The 18,085-nt window shown below is 43.5% G+C and overlaps 1 long non-coding RNA gene across 1 annotated transcript in view; it reads left to right on the plus strand.

The window, feature by feature from the left end:
- The first annotated feature begins 200 nt into the window (after positions 1-200).
- The window catches only part of LOC122461101, a 36,011-nt gene continuing 18,126 nt past the window's right edge, over positions 201-18,085 (plus strand). Inside the window, exons 1-2 of the long non-coding RNA XR_006282833.1 lie at positions 201-337; positions 842-903. This is a non-coding gene — a long non-coding RNA (uncharacterized LOC122461101). The remainder of the gene's footprint in view (positions 338-841; positions 904-18,085) is intronic.

An 18,085-nucleotide genomic window follows, 5' to 3' on the forward strand; every position in this document is an offset into this window, starting at 1 on the left:
CAAAATGCTGGCTGCAGATGGCTCTCTGGTCAAAAGGCCAGGTAGAGAGACATGGGTCTGCAGCAGGGAGCCCAGCTGTAAGCCCTAATGAGGGCTAGCTCAGAGCGACAAGCTGGGCTGAGTGGGGACAGCTCGGCTAAAGACTGGGAGGGCTATAAAAGCCCTGGGAAAACCTTAGTGAGGGGGTGGACTAGGAGGAGATAGGAGGGCTCTTTCTCTGTTGCCTTACCTACTGGAAGGAACCTCAAGGGCCAGAAGACCCTGGGAGGGGTCTGTGGTGTGATTGTTGTTGGGGGAATTGGGTCTGCACAAGAACATGTTAAATAAAGACACAAAGGTGAAACCATTGAAGAAGGTGGTGGGACTCTTTATTATACCAGCCTAAACACAGGGTGCAGGTACAAAAGTGGGAGTGCTGGCATAGACCATGGATCATGTCCTTCAGTGTATTTCCTTGTACTTTGTTCCACCTGAGTATATTAGATGGTCTTCAATAGTTTGGCATGGCTGGAAGTCAAGGCAGACTGTGACCATCATCTTACTTTGGTTATATGCTCTTCGGTACAAGCCTGGCATCTTCCATATTTTGTACAGTACTCAGCACACTTTTAGTACTTTATAAGTAATAGATGATAATGATAAAGGCTCTGCAGACAGGTACTTCTATACACAAGCATGCTGGTCATGTGTGATGGGGGTAGGATCTTTATGGTCAGAAACTAGTATCATGTTTTGTATCCAAGAACAAAGACAAGTAATGTGAGGTTCCTTCTTGATGTACTTGCGGTACTGCTATGAAGGTAGGCCGCCAAAGTTAATTTCCCATTTTTGTTTTTTTCAGAGGTGACAAGAAATATCAGGGTCCTGGATGGTGATGGTGGTTGTGCAGATCATTGTGCAGAGGTAAGTCCATGTGGCAGCATGTCTCCTCTGTCATCCTCCTGAAAAGATAAAAAAATGATGCCTTCAGGACAATAGATATTACTTTGATTCAGAGATGTAACACTATGAAACCTTTTGCAGATACAGGATCACATTTTGAGATTATTTTCAGGGTACCTTCTACTAATATTTAAACTGCCATATTACCTTGTAAGCAGGCGCAGAGCCATCCTGCCAGATGGCAATGAGTGAATGGATCCAAGACATCCAATTTGTGTATCAAATTTAAAGTGTTGGCGAGCTGGCTTCCTATCCAAGAATGCTGAAACAGTTGAAGGCAATACTTTTCACACTACATTTAAAAAGCTGCACCACCCCTATTACTAGTTTGAAATTTTAATAACTTTAGAAAACCGCCCAATAACAAACCTCATAAGCTTTCTCTCAGATGATTCAAGATGAGTGTCTTCTAGAAAAAAGCAATTGGTACAGAATGTCATGGTTACTAAGGGTATTTTCCATTCCTTAGCGTCTCTCCATTTATCTGCAAGATGGCAAAAGGCTAACCATGCTGAGTTTTATTGTTAATAGGGAACACAATATACAAGCTCCTGCACACACACTTCTGATTCTTTTTCTTTTTGGCAGGAAATGTGGGTGAGGTTAGGTCTGAAATCATGCACATCAAGTTGGTTTTATGGGGAAATCATTTCTGAAGAATGTAGACATAATTGATTATGCAAATCTCAAATTGTGTTGCTAATTGCTCTGCTTGTTAGTGGAGTACTTCTGCTGTCTGTTACAATACAAAGGAAAGACAGTGCACTTTATCCCTTTGGGGCCATGATACTCTCAACAGGCCAGACTCTGTTCAGTTTACACCAGTGCAGCCCAACGGATTTCAGTGGGCCTGCTGAGGTGTGACTGAGAGCTGAAAGTTGGCCTAGTGTGGTTGGTGATATATTTGCCAGTCCAGGAGAGATGCTCAGTGTATTCCCTTGATTTTAAGAGGGTGATGAATTTATACGAAACAGAGAAAGCACTTTCTGATACTGGGCTGGCTTCTTCCCAAGGAAAATGGCTGGCTGTTCTGTGCAGTTTGTGTTTATTTGTTCAAATTCAAATCTTGCTATTGGACACTTATCTGCTTTCAAAGTTTAAACAATAGTTTTGGCAATAATTACTGACCCAGCATGTACGTAATATTAATATCTTACTTTGGGGAATGGGTTGATAAGTTCTTCAGTCCATGACTGTAGCAGGCGGAGTCATATATTTTTGTTTGGTGGGGCTGACTCTCCAGATAATTCCTTCCACTGAAGAGCTGCTCCAGAATTTTCTCTGCCTTCAAAGGTATAGGAGGTTACAAGTCGGGTCCTCTGCAGACTGTCCAGGTCCTTTTTTCCTTAGTGTAGGCCTGGCTTGACACAAGTAATTGGACGTGGTTGAGGCCTTTTTTATTGGGAGACAGGATTAGGGAGGCTAATGGATTAGCAGGCTGGAAGCAGAATGCCTGTAATAGCTAAGATAAGGGGGAACACCCAGGGAACCATTGACAATTTACAAAGAGAACAATGGATAAGGTAAGCCTGGAACGTAAGATGAGGTAAAGTGTAAGTTTTTCTTGGACAGTGTGTGCTGTACAGGGATTGGTTCCTACAGAGTGACTAACCCAATCCAAAAAGGTGTGATGCAATATAATATGTAAGTGTATATAACTGAAGAGGTTTGCTGTGTAACTTTGGATGTGTGGTATTCCCTTTACCCTACCCCTTACGCTTGAGTATAATCAACTCTGTGTAGCTTTGCTGTATGCCAAATAAAGGAACTTGAGTGACGAGACTGGAGCCAGGTGGGGAGACAAGTGTAAGAGATGTTGAGAGAACTCCAACACAGCGGTGACATGACTTGATCTGCTCATCTAGGGCAAGTAATGTATCCATCCTTTAATATAAGGGCCACAACCTAGCTTTAAGGGAAATGGCGTTGGAAGGGTTTTAGAGATTATAACTGAGGAAGTTAGTACCGCACTGGTGAAGAGGGGTAAATCTAAGGGTGGACCACATGGACTCACCTGGAGAAGTATTAGAGGGAGACTGGGACCAGCTAAAAAGGGCACTCCAGACAGTGGTATTAGATTTTTAAAAAATGCTTGGCAGAGCATGGCAAAGGTATGCCACTAATATTTTCAGAAAATAGGACCCATTGGCAGCCAAGGAAAAACTAGTAACCAGGTTTTTTTATCCTAAGGCAAAGAAAGCCCAAATCAAGCCAGCAGTTTTACAAGGATTATTTCTAGAAGCTAAAAATTTACTAACAAAATGTGCTACCTTGAGAAATAAATACAAAAAAGCATAAAGAGAAAATCAAAATATTAAATAAAGCATCCCCAAACTAAATAATTACTTTTCATGGAAAGTCAGGGAGAACACGATGTCTGTTCTAAATCCAAATTAAAAAACACAGCTGTCCTTCAAGGACTATATCTGATGAGTACAGCTTTGCAGGCAAACTGTACAAAGTTAAAAAATAAGTGTAAAAACCATAAATAAGCTTAAAGCTGTGAATAAGTCAGCTAAAATATCTATTACTCTAAAAAATAAAATCAAGTTACAATCTCAACATTGAGTAGCTAGTAAAATCTTAGTGTTTTATTAAATAATAAACAACTAAAATAAATAACTTTTAAAAAGTGTGGGCAGTTAAGAAGAGCTTTTGTACAAATTAACAGTGCACAGCTCGGAGGGAACTAAATAGTCAGAGGTAGTTGAAGTAATAAACTATGTAACATTCTCCTTTAGTGCTGGCTGAGTGTGTTGAAGGGGAATAGTGTACTTTTTGGCCCCGCAACCTTAGAGCTGCTGTGGTTAGAAAGAAGGCTACCAGCCTGCCCCAGTAGGACACAGCTGTGGACAAACGCGAGATCCAGAAAGGCAAAGCAATGACACAGGGACATGATCGGTACCATTGATGTGGACCAGGCTCCACAACAGGTGTCCCACCCCGGGAGCTGAACATGGGCCCTGGTGTCACATGGCCACTGGTCCCATCAGCGAGTGTACCATGGAGTCCTCAGGAGATGAACAGAGCATCCAGAGCACTGGGGGTCAATGGGGGCCCCATTGCTGGGTGAACTATAAAGGCCTCAGGAGCTTCAGCCAGTGGATCTGGTGCAGTAAACCCCCAAGTCCCCAGTTACCTTCCCTCCTCCCCTCCACCAGCCAAAATATTGTGACGTGGGGCTACATGTGTTACCAGGGACTTGCCCCTACCATTGGGCCTGGTGTGGTCAGGATACCCCCTCTGTTCCTCTGAGCTCCTCAGACTCACCAGAGGCACAGAGAAATTAGTTTCCTGCCACTCTCCCCTCTTCCCTTTATAGTGGGTTGTGGCGACCATTTTGGAGTCGGAAGCTATGTGCCACAAGCAGCCATTTAGGAACAGGCTCCTGGCCTAACTTCTCAGCAGCCATCTCAGTGGGAAAGCACAGGCATGGGCTTTCCTGTCTGGACTCCCATGATTCTGAATCCTCTCTCCTGTTAGTCCTCCCTGTAAGCAGACCAAGGGTCATAAATACGGACATAAACAGAGAAATCCTAGAGGATGCCCAGGAACTCTTGTTCTCTGCACAGTTCTTTTGAGTCTATTTCTGAACAACTGTTTCTGTTCCTTGATGTCGCCCCTGAGCACTCCACCAAAAAGAATAAAAAGGGGGCTGAGGAAAAAGAGGCAGTCAGAGACAGAAATACCCACAAATATTTTCCAGTGGGCTCTAAAACTGACTTTTACATTCCCATTTCAGCTGCCATGCTTAAGGTTGCAAGGGAAGAATGAGGAAAAATCCAGCAAAGAGAAAGCATCCACCCATCAAAGTCATTCTTGTTGCTTTAGCTAAAATGGATGCAGCCTTGTCAGCCCTTATCTAGGAGACTTCCTACCCAAAGTTTTCAGTGACAGAAGGGTGGAATCAACTCTGCATAGAGACCATGAGGCAGTCTTGGCAGCCCTTAGCGCTCAATGGAGATGACTCTTTTTCAACAGAAAAGTAAGTACTTGCCCATAATGAGTCCCTGCTTTCTGTCATTTGTGAAAAGAGCCCAGAGGTTCAGATCCAGAAAGTCCAGAAAGTTTTATACCAATTCTTAGTACTGTATATAGTAATATGGAGAAGATTTGATTCCTTGTGCACATCAAGAGGATACACAGCAGGATCAGCATTGGTCAAATTGTTCCTAGAATTTTTACAAGCAGGCCCATCTCTGGGGCTGTGCTACAACTGCACTCAAGAGTTAAGTTATATCCTCAGTTCTGGCAACTGAGAGTTGGCATACCTGACCGCATCACCCACACATCACAAAATTCCTCAAAGCTACCACCCTAATCAGATCTCCTCCCACTCATGGGGTAGCTCCATGGGATCTCTTAATATTTAGTGCATTCTTGGCTCAATTTTTTGAAATCCTGTCTGAAGTGTTCTGATGATTAAGGCCACATTTAGTGGCCATAACACCTGCATGAAAGGTATCAGAGTTGGGATCCCACTGTCTTCCTTCAATATTGTGATTTTTGTTTTGCTTTTTTGCCATAATGACAGGGTAGTACTATGAACAGATCCTTCGTTCATTCCTAAGAGAATTTCCCTCTTCCACCAATCCCAGGAGATTTTGCCCCCCTCTTTTTGCTCAAATCAGCCTATCCCAAAGAAAGGATTTGGTACACCTTTGACATCTGCAGGGCAATTCAGATCTATATTAAGAGAACAAAGTCCTTCAGTAAAATGTCCACTCTTATTCATTCTGATACACCATAGGGTCAGGGGACAGAAAACTTCCAGATCCACGATAGCAAGATATATTAGGGAGGGGGGATTTCCCCAAGCATGCAAAGTCAAGGGGAAAACTCCTCCATTTCAGACTAAAGCCCATTCCACAAGGGCAGTGGCCATTTCATGGGCTGACAAGTCCAATGCACCCAATGAACGGTTTCGCTGAGTGCAAATTTTGGGCATCCCTGCATACATTCGCAACATTTTATAAAACTGAGACTTCTGTCAAGTGAAACAGACTTCGGCAGGAGGGTTCTGCAAGCTGTAGCTCACTCTAGCTCACCCAACAATCAGTTGGAGTGATGGGGTGTAGGGAAGGGAGGACTGCTACAAAAATCCCATTACTCCTGAAAATCTCTCTCACTTCTCTGGGACTTTTCATTCCGGGTAGAGGGATGGGTCCATAAAGACACTGTACCTTGTTCCTTTATCTCCTTCTACCGGGAAGTGTTTTTTTCAATATGTTTTTTCAAACAATTGCATTGTTTTGTTTTGTGTTTTTCCTCTTTTTTAGAGAAATCTAATGGATAACCACATTTGTACAATTAATTGATGACCCTTGAGGTTATCCTAGATTATATGCATCTGTCAGAATGGACAGTCCTACTTCCTAGTTGTTGGGTAGATGTATAAACTATTAAAGTTTTATTCAGTTCTGACAATCTTCAGCTTTGGAAGCAACTCTCTGGAGGGGCTCTTCAGTGGGAGGAGTTATCTGGAGAGTCAGCCCAGCCAATCAAAAACATCTGCCTCTACCTCCCACAGCGTGGGGGTCATCACTACTGATTTTATGGATCCACCCTCTACCCAGAACCAAAATGTCCAGGAAGCTAGACAAATTTTCTCATTTTGTGCTATTAATAGGGACATAGGACTGGAAAGGTCCTCTTGGGTCGTTGAGACCAGTCTACTGCTCTCCCAGGTAACCTCATCATATAATGCCATTAATAAACTTGTCAATCTTCAGTTTAAGACTAGTTAGGTTTTTGCTCCCACATCTTCTACGAGGAGGCTGTTCCCAAACTTTGCTGCTGTGATGGTTAGAAACTTTCTTCTAATTTCCAGTCTGAATTTGGTCATGGCCAGCTTATACTTATTTGTTCTTATGCCAACATCCTTAAATAGATGCCCCACTCCCCGGTATTTACCCCCTAGTGCATTTTGGGCAGATCTTGCAAAGGTGCTAAGTGCAGTGACATCAATGCTAGTGGAGTGTGGATTCAGTCCATCAAGACTTTGTGCACTGTAATCGTGAATGGCTGTCGCCAAGGTCCTGATTCAGGAAAACATCTCTACCCAGGGCAGCACGTAAGCACATAATGGGACTTAAGGGCATGCTTAAAGTTAGACACATGCTTCTGTGCTTTCCTGAAAGATGGATGGACTAAAGTACCTGCTTAAGTGCTTTCCTGACCTGGGCCTCCGGTATATGAGAGGAGGAATAAATGTTACCTCTGCTTCCTCGTCTGCATTTAACTGGACCATATCATCTTTGCCCACCTTATCAAAATGTTTTATTTTAAATGGCTACATCATAGAATCATAGAATAGAATCATAGAATATCAGGGTTGGAAGGGACCCCAGAAGGTCATCTAGTCCAAACCCCCTGCTCAAAGCAGGACCAAGTCCCAGTTAAATCATCCTAGCCAGGGCTTTGTCAAGCCTGACCTTAAAAACCTCTAAGGAAGGAGATTCTACCACCTCCCTAGGTAACGCATTCCAGTGTTTCACCACCCTCTTAGTGAAAAAGTTTTTCCTAATATCCAATCTAAACCTCCCCCATTGCAACTTGAGACCATTACTCCTCGTTCTGTCATCTGCTACCATTGAGAACAGTCTAGAGCCATCCTCTTTGAAACCCCCTTTCAGGTAGTTGAAAGCAGCTATCAAATCCCCCCTCATTCTTCTCTTCTGCAGACTAAACAATCCCAGCTCCCTCAGCCTCTCCTCATAAGTCATGTGCTCTAGACCCCTAATCATTTTTGTTGCCCTTCGCTGTACTCTTTCCAATTTATCCACATCCTTCTTGTAGTGTGGGGCCCAAAACTGGACACAGGGCGTCGTAGGGCATGAAAGGAAAGGGCTGATGTTAAGAGAGCTGCTAACTGCTCCCTGCCAGCTCAGAAGAATGTCTCTGCTCTTGAATATTTAGGATAATTGCATATGAATTTTTCAGATATCACAAAGGTTGGACTGTCACAAAACTGGCCAAGAGCACTCTGTGTCAGCCATCAGTTAGTAATCTATCTAGACAGCCGGCATCTGAGCAGAATTAATGGCAGCAGATAGAAGCGCAGCAAATGTTAAAGTGACTGTAGCATTTACACCAAGGTGGATTCTGTGGTTCACCAGTTCTGAATTATTTTGGTTCTCAGTTGCTCACAACTCTGGGGAAAAAACAAGACTTGCTCACCCCGTACACTGAGTGAAGACTGGAGTGTGAGTCTTCACTGAAAATACTTTGATTTAGTTTTCTGTGAAGTACGTAGTCTAGAAAACACTTTTTTTTCAAATTGTTTAAATTTCTTGGGGTTGACCTCAAGCCGAAGGAGGTCAGAAGTGGGCATTACCTTCAGACCAATACCTTTATTTGCTCTATATTAGTTTGAATATATAATTTATGTACAAGATATAATTACACTACTTATAAATGAAATATTAATGTACAGACATTTTACTATGATTTTGCATGTAGTCACAACTTAAAATACAAGCTATATGTTCAAAAATACCATGGGGAAAGGACCTGATTTTAGCTCTTATGAAGCAAATTTGTAAGATACTGGTCCATATGAAAATAATTTAGCACTAAGAGTGACATAGACATCAAATGGAAAAAAAGGCACTGACAAGTAAAACATTTCCACAGCAGCACAGAATTAGAGAGAATACTAGAGGTTATTCTGGCTCTATTGAAAAGACATCTTACAGTGTCTAGACATCTGAGTCCCAGTTGCTATACCATGCTCAGTGAGATGCTTTCAGTACTGATCTTTCAGCTAAGTCGGTGCCATTAGAATTCGTACTCGTTAACATTTCAAACATTCATTTATTACTTTTAATTCTTAAAACAGTATATGGTGAATATGAAGGAAAAGACCTGTGTTCTCTGTAAGATAAACTACCACTGAGACATTCTTGCTTTACACCACTAGACTCTCAGTATAGAACTTGCAAACAGTGCTTGACAAACTAAACTAGCGTTGGGAAAGCAGTGGTGGCAGATAAGGGTGGTGGAATTTATGAATTGGGAATGGTAATATCATCCCTTAATGCTCATGCAATTAATTCACTAATAACAAAGTCATGCAGAGATGTGGGGGATTAAAGCATTTTAAGAGATTAAAGTACATCTCTCCTTTTGGGGTTTTTTCTGTTTAAATGTTTTATTAGTTTTAATAGTATGCACTGGTTACAGACATTAAACGTTAACAGCATTGTGAGCCTGATCCAACTCCTATTAAAGTCAACAGACCAGACCCTCAGCTGGTGTAAACTGGAATAGTGAGTAAACACTCTTCCCTTCCTATTGACTTCAATGAGCGATGCTTATTTACACTAGCTGAGGATCTGGCCCAATGTGATTCTTTCCATTGACTTTTATGGGAGTTGGAGCAAAGTTTGGACCAGATTTTAATGCTATAAAATAAAGATCCATGATAAAATTAATACTACCTATGGGGAAAAGATAGCAAAGTACTACAGGGATTAGCATTATCTCTCGTTTCACATCTTTATTAATGATCCTGAATTTGGGCTAAGCACCCTTGGGGAGTAATGTGCCTAAGGGTGGCAGAGTTAGACCATTCGGGCATGTTTGGTTTTCCTGTCTAGCTGTTCTCATTTGCAGGGGTTACCTCTTGGCACTCGCTCCCCTGTTGAATGCTCAAGGTTGTCAGTCTCACCTTCAATACTCATGCTTCACTTTAGCCTTTTAATGTTAACACATCTGAGGGAAGATGTTTTTTAATCTCTTGGTTTAATTTTGCAGCAGAGAGTGGGTTGGGGGAAAGCGGTTGAGCGGGAGCAGTCCGAATCCTGCAGAGAAGGAAACCAAGAAAGCAAATGGCAGGGTGTGACACAATGTGACAACAATGTGACACTCCATGTCAGTTTTGAAAGGGGAGTGCTTTGGAGAGCAATGCTGCTCAGTAAATTATTCAGGAGTCAGTCTGCAACCAAATTGCCTATCATTGCATATGGCAATTCAACATGTAAGGCAGCTGGGAGCGAGGAGATGAATAAAAAAAGACAAGTGGCACTAAACAGCAGCCAAAGATAGTACAAAAGCAATTACATGAAATACAAATTGCATGTATTAATGACAACTTTTAGGTGCTTTTGTCGCTGAATTGATATGCAGGGTCAGAGGTTAATTACTCCAGGGGCCAGTTCAATGGCAGTAACGTGTGGACAGTTGAGGAGGTCATTGACATGGCAGAAGAAAATTCTGTTGGGAATTCATCTGAGGTTCAGAATGATCACTATCTATTGGGGAGAAATCCTGACTCCACTAAAGTCAGTGGCAAGACTTCAGGGGGGCTGAGATCTCACAGTCAGTCTCTGCCCTAGAAAGGGACTTGTGGCCCAAAGATCAGTTGGCATAATTCTACTGAAGCCAGCAGAGTTTGTACTGTTGTGTGTGAGGCTTTATGGAACTGATTTCCCACTCCTCCATTCATTCACCCTGATCCTTTACAGGCAAAACCTCACAAGACATCAACTAAAAAAGCCAATGGGAGCTTGTCAGATTTCCTCTAGGTTCAAGCTGGAGAGTGAATGAGATGCTGTCCTTGGGTGTAAAACATCTGCCCAGTCTGCTGGCTTGGTATTAATAGAAAATCCCTTTGCTAACACTCAAACTTCCTTCACGTGCTAGTCTTCAGAGTTCCCTATTGTGTTAGTTTTGGTAATCAGTGGTATAAGTCAAATACAGGCTTGAAAGGAGCACAGTAAGCAACAGTGGATTGCAAGAAGATCTTCCTGGGGGAAAGAGGTTCCGAGACCCATGTGTTTCAGTATAGATGTGGAAATTGCAGGTTTCACGTGGAAATAGCTGCAAAGCAAAACCATAAGATAAAATTTCACGTATCTCTGTATTGATCCACCCTGTTACTTTCATTCAGGAAAGTTAGTCATCTTATAGCCTGCAGCCCCTCTGTACTACCACAGGCTGAAGTCTCACACATTTCACAGGCTAAGCAAGATCATTCTAGGTCTGTGTTGGATGGAATCAGTCTAGGGGTAAAGGAATGGTCTTGGTGATCCTTTTACTTGTGAGCTGGTAGTGACTCAATGCTCTAGCTTGGTTTAGGGGGATATGGAGGTACCAAGCTGAAGTCCTGTCCATGTGGGGTCAGATTTGGCTCCATGGGTTAAAGGCAGAGTAGCCTATGAGCTTCTCTGATCAGCAGCCAAAGAATCTGAAATCCCATTACAGTGGACCCATAGAAAGTAGGTTTATTTTATGCCAGTTTTACATCTCCTTAATGACCAGTTGACACAATTTTATTAATCTGTATTGATTGCTTTTTATATGTAAACCGGATACTTCAGCAAAAACTGAATGATAAAATTACAGCAGAATTAGTCCAGGTAAATGAGTATAGCATATTGGTAGGAAGATCATCATCTGCAAAATTATAAATTAACAGCATCGAAAGGCAACTTGATTACTGTATAACAATTAAGAGGAGACAGCTTATTGTTTCAATAAAACAATTAACTCATTAAAAAGTCACATGCAACAAGTAAGCAGAATCTGCCATCCATGGTATGTAAAAATTGAATCATAGAATCATAGAATCATAGAATAGAATCATAGAATATCAGGGTTGGAAGGGACCCCAGAAGGTCATCTAGTCCAACCCCCTGCTCAAAGCAGGACCAAGTCCCAGTTAAATCATCCCAGCCAGGGCTTTGTCAAGCCTGACCTTAAAAACCTCTAAGGAAGGAGATTCTACCACCTCCCTAGGTAACGCATTCCAGTGTTTCACCACCCTCTTAGTGAAAAAGTTTTTCCTAATATCCAATCTAAACCTCCCCCATTGCAACTTGAGACCATTACTCCTCGTTCTGTCATCTGCTACCATTGAGAACAGTCTAGAGCCATCCTCTTTGAATCCCCCTTTCAGGTAGTTGAAAGCAGCTATCAAATCCCCCCTCATTCTTCTCTTCTGCAGACTAAACAATCCCAGCTCCCTCAGCCTCTCCTCATAAGTCATGTGCTCTAGACCCCTAATCATTTTTGTTGCCCTTCGTTGTACTCTTTCCAATTTATCCACATCCTTCCTGTAGTGTGGGGCCCAAAACTGGACACAGTACTCCAGATGAGGCCTCACCAGTGTCGAATAGAGGGGAACGATCACGTCCCTCGATCTGCTCGCTATGCCCCTACTTATACATCCCAAAATGCCATTGGCCTTCTTGGCAACAAGGGCACACTGCTGACTCATATCCAGCTTCTCGTCCACTGTCACCCCTAGGTCCTTTTCCGCAGAACTGCTGCCGAGCCATTCGGTCCCTAGTCTGTAGCGGTGCATTGGATTCTTCCATCCTAAGTGCAGGACCCTGCACTTATCCTTATTGAACCTCATTAGATTTCTTTTGGCCCAATCCTCCAATTTGTCTAGGTCCTTCTGTATCCTATCCCTCCCCTCCAGCGTATCTACCACTCCTCCCAGTTTAGTATCATCCGCAAATTTGCTGAGAGTGCAATCCACACCATCCTCCAGATCATTTATGAAGATATTGAACAAAACGGGCCCCAGGACCGACCCCTGGGGCACTCCACTTGACACCGGCTGCCAACTAGACATGGAGCCATTGATCACTACCCGTTGAGCCCGACAATCTAGCCAGCTTTCTACCCACCTTATAGTGCATTCATCCAGCCCATACTTCCTTAACTTGCTGACAAGAATGCTGTGGGAGACCGTGTCAAAAGCTTTGCTAAAGTCAAGAAACAATACATCCACTGCTTTCCCTTCATCCACAGAACCAGTAATCTCATCATAAAAGGCGATTAGATTAGTCAGGCATGACCTTCCCTTGGTGAATCCATGCTGACTGTTCCTGATCACTTTCCTCTCCTCTAAGTGCTTCAGGATTGATTCTTTGAGGACCTGCTCCATGATTTTTCCAGGGACTGAGGTGAGGCTGACCGGCCTGTAGTTCCCAGGATCCTCCTTCTTCCCTTTTTTAAAGATGGGCACTACATTAGCCTTTTTCCAGTCATCCGGGACTTCCCCCGTTCGCCACGAGTTTTCAAAGATAATGGCCAAGGGCTCTGCAATCACAGCCGCCAATTCCCTCAGCACTCTCGGATGCAATTCGTCCGGCCCCATGGACTTGTGCACGTCCAGCTTTTCTAAATAGTCCCTAACCACCTCTATCTCTACAGAGGGCTGGCCATCTCTTCCCCATTTTGTGTTGCCCAGCACAGCAGTCTGGGAGCTGACCTTGTTAGTGAAAACAGAGGCAAAAAAAGCATTGAGTACATTAGCTTTTTCCACATCCTCTGTCACTAGCTTGCCTCCCTCATTCAGTAAGGGGCCCACACTTTCCTTGGCTTTCTTCTTGTTGCCAACATACCTGAAGAAACCCTTCTTGTTACTCTTGACATCTCTTGCTAGCTGCAGCTCCAGGTGCGATTTGGCCCTCCTGATATCTTTCCTACATGCCCGAGCAATATTTTTATACTCTTCCCTGGTCATATGTCCAACCTTCCACTTCTTGTAAGCTTCTTTTTTATGTTTAAGATCCGCTAGGATTTCACCATTAAGCCAAGCTGGTCGCCTGCCATATTTACTATTCTTTCGACTCATCGGGATGGTTTGTCCCTGTAACCTCAACAGGGATTCCTTGAAATACAGCCAGCTCTCCTGGACTCCCTTCCCTTTCATGTTAGTCCCCCAGGGGATCCTGGCCATCTGTTCCCTGAGGGAGTCAAAGTCTGCTTTCCTGAAGTCCAGGGTCCGTATCCTGCTGCTTACCTTTCTTCCCTGCGTCAGGATCCTGAACTCAACCAACTCATGGTCACTGCCTCCCAGATTCCCATCCACTTTTGCTTCCCCCACTAATTCTACCCGGTTTGTGAGCAGCAGGTCAAGAAAAGCGCTCCCCCTAGTTGGCTCCCCTAGCATTTGCACCAGGAAATTGTCCCCTACGCTTTCCAAAAACTTCCTGGATTGTCTATGCACCGCTGTATTGCTCTCCCAGCAGATATCAGGAAAATTAAAGTCACCCATGAGAATCAGGGCATGCGATCTAGTAGCTTCCGTGAGTTGCCGGAAGAAAGCCTCATCCACCTCATCCCCCTGGTCCGGTGGTCTATAGCAGACTCCCACCATGACATCACTCTTGTTGCACACACTTCTAAACTTAATCCAGAGACACTCAGGTTTTTCCACAGTTTCGTACCGGAGCTCTGAGCAGTCATACTGCTCCCTTACATACAGTGCTACTCCCCCACCTTTTCTGCCCTGCCTGTCCTTCCTGAACAGTTTCTAACCATCCATGACTGTACTCCAGTCATGTGAGTTATCCCACCAAGTCTCTGTTATTCCAATCACGTCATAATTCCTTGACATCACCAGGACCTCCAGTTCTCCCTGCTTGTTTCCAAGGCTTTGTGCATTTGTATATAAGCACTTGAGATAACCTGTTGATCGCCCCTCATTCCCAGTATGAGGCAGGAGCCCTCCCCTCACAGACATTCCTGCCTGTGCTTCCTCCCGGTATCCCGCTTTCCCACTTACCTCAGGGCTTTGGTCTCCTTCCCCCGGTGAACCTAGTTTAAAGCCCTCCTCACTAGGTTAGCCAGCCTGCTGGCAAAGATGTTCTTCCCTCTCTTCGTAAGATGGAGCCCGTCTCTGCCCAGCACTCCTCCTTCATGGAACACCATCCCATGGTCAAAGAATCCAAAGCCTTCTCTCCGACACCACCTGCGTAGCCATTCGTTGACCTCCACGATTCGACGGTCCCTACCCAGGCCTTTTCCTTCCACGGGGAGGATGGACGAGAACACCACTTGCGCCTCCAACTCCTTTATCCTTCTTCCCAGAGCCACGTAGTCCGCAGTGATCCGCTCAAGGTCATTCTTGGCAGTATCATTGGTGCCCACGTGGAGAAGCAGGAAGGGGTAGCGATCCGAGGGCTGAACATTGATTGGTCAGGAAACTAGCAAAGCATTGAGACATGAATTTTTATCACCACAATCTTCTGAATATTAATTAATTAATTAATTAATATTAATTAATATTAAGTGACAGACAAGTAAAGAGAGTCATGAATAAAGAACAGTCAGTGCAAATGCTCAGCTATGGAATATCAACTTCCAATCTTTTACAAATATTTATCATAGCGCAGTTAATAAAAATTAAAGCAAAAAAGGGACTTCACTTTACCACTGAAGTAACCATCTAGGACACTTAAAACTAGAGTTGGATCTGAATCACAAAATTTGGCCCCAGATATTCCTAGACCTGTGGGGTGAAAGGATCATGGATTTGATTTGGACTATTTAAGACTAGATTGTGTGAAAATCAATAACTGTACAAATACAGGACCAGATCCTGAAATTGATTTGGAATAGGTGTGCCTTGTGCTTGTGTAGAGCCCATTGGCTTAAAATGCTACCTTGGTGGACGTCATGTGTGAGTCCCCTTGAAGTGAATGGGATGCCAGATAGGCTTTGTTTACACTGCACGCTAAACCCTGGCTCTGACTCAGATTTGAGCCCAACCCCCTGCTTCTGTCCACACCCACACACATCTGTCTGACTTGGGTCAGCAGGCTCTCAAGACCCAGGTCCTAGTATCATGGTAGGTGTGGAGTGGGTCAGAGCCCGAGTCCCACTGGACTCTGGTCCAAGCCCTGTTTCATTTTGCAGGGTGGATGCAGGTCAAGCCGTAGACCTGAATCAGAAGGTCTTTGTAGTGCAGTATGGATTTGTTAGCATAGCTGTGAGACGCGGGTCCAGCAACTGTAAACCCAGCTTTATAACGCAGTGTGGATTCTCAAGCAGTCCACAAGAGTTCAGTGAAGTGTTGACATCTCCATAGATGCAAAGATTGGCCTACACAGATCTGATTGCAAGAAGTAAACTCTTCTTATTATAGAGAAACTCCTCTGATTAATGTCAGTGGCTCCAGGATGTCCCTTGCTCCACTCAGCTATGGACAACATACTTTTCTCTGGGAATTCAAAAGAAATGCAGCTATGGCAGCATGGAGGTTAGCTTCCCAATGAAGACTGTGGGGTACCATAACAAAAGGAAATGGGATCTTCCCAGGCACACTGACGTGTGTTTAAAAAGAAAAAGCCTGGGGGGGGAGGGGTAATCTATCAAGCTGCAAATCAAAGCAAAGGTTATTCTCTCCTGCCAGTAGTAATTCCTTAATGATTATTTGTGGAAGGAGATGGCTTGTCAGCTTGCTGTGCCTGAGCTGACAGCATTGATCACATCCCTTGGAAATATGTGGTGCAATGTGTATTGTTTTGACTGCTCAGGGACTAGTACTGGAGTCAATGTGCAGCTGGCCTGTCAATGGCTAATCCCAACAATTCAGTGGTTATGTTCTGAACAATAGCAACAAAGAAATTATAATCCAGATCAGACAACTCAGCGTGAGCGCTGAATAATGAGCTTTGTCATGGGTTTTACAGCTTCCCCAGACCACAGTGGCTCTACATCACATTTCCTAGATTGAGGGTGAAGGGGTCTCAACCTCTTCCATGCTGGGCCACTGCCTCCATCTAGCAAGTAACTAGCTAAAACCTTCCTCCTGCCTAGAGAAGATCTAGACAGCACCTCCCTCCCATTCAGCATTATTGGAAAGGCAGGGTGCTCCATACCCCCAACTTGAGACCCTAGTCTTAGATTGTAAACTGTTCTGGGCATGGTCTGTCTCTTTACTGTGCAGAGCTCTGCACAATGGGGCCTTGATCCTTACTGGAGCATATGAGCTCTATTGTAACATACATATTAAATAAAAAAGCCCACATTTTAGGTCCTTATCCTGCATTGGGGGCTGTTAACATGGACCACTGCACCCTTGCAGAGGTCACTTGAAGACAACAGTTGCTGGGGTTAGCACTAACAGCACTGGGGACATCTTGCTTACTTATATTGGACGCAAAGGGCTACATGAATCCCAGCTGTAATTCCATTAGCTACATGGAGTTAGAACAAGGATACTGGCAACTGGCAGAGGCACATGGAGGGGTGCAGAGGGATTACAAAATTCTCCTGAGTCTGGTATGTATATTTTGGTTCACCAAAGAATGTGATGTGAGGTCTTAAATAAAAGCTGGTGTCATGTCGGTCATCAATATCATTGCAAAATGCATGTACGGATGTTGTGTAAGGAATTATGTATATAACCTGAAAATAATGTCACTGACACCTAGGGCCCATTATATAAAATAACATTTGTCAGACAGCCTTAATAGTAAAAATAAAAGTAGTAATAAACTAATCCTAAGACTGGGGTTTTGAGGACCAACACTGGGCCTGATGCTGTGAAATATCCAGAGCAAGACATGATCCCTGCTGCACAGAGACTCAAAGCAATACCAACATGGAATATACGGAGCAGGATGGTATTGATGTGATTTCAGGATGTGAATTTTGCAATCAAAATAAGATATTGAACATATCTAGCTGGCCCACCAGAGAAAAAAATCATACTTCAGAGACCGATATTGTAGAGGTTAGAGAATTATGAAGCGATACTGCTTTAAACTCCCCCCCCCACAATAGATGGGCATTCCTCATCATTGCTCTGGAGGTCTATCTGACCAGCTATGCAGGGGTTGTCTGAATTGAGGATTAATGTAGTTTTGTTTACTGGAGTAATTATACTCACTGTGTGTATGTCAATTTCCCACACATCACTGGGAGGACAGACCCTGAAAACGCCAGAGTTTCTCTGTTCAGGTGATAGGTCTGAGAATTTGGAAGGGACTCTGATTTTGGCACTTCTAGATGTCTTGTAAATTGTGTGTCTCATTAGGTTGGAATAAAAACAATTCTCATGTTAAACTTCAGAGATCTGAAAACTGGGGCAATACTTATCTGTGATCAAACACACCAGATGAGACAGTGTGCTGATTTAATGAAGCATAATGATGTGATTAATATTTGTTACATTTTACTTCCCTTTTTAAAATACAATGTAATAAAAGCAGTTCCCTGTGAAAGAAGAATGCCAACGTGCAATAATGTACTACTTTACATAGTAGGGGACTAGATACTTTATATGGATTGAATTCACCCACAGATTAAAAAAAAAAGCATAGTATTTGAACTGCTGCGCAGCCCAATTAAATAAAAACCTAGTGAGGGAATAACCCTGCTGAAAGATTACCCTTCC

This window comes from Dermochelys coriacea, chromosome 7, assembly GCF_009764565.3.
Source record: "Dermochelys coriacea isolate rDerCor1 chromosome 7, rDerCor1.pri.v4, whole genome shotgun sequence".
In the NCBI taxonomy this organism is placed as follows: Eukaryota; Metazoa; Chordata; order Testudines; family Dermochelyidae; genus Dermochelys; species Dermochelys coriacea.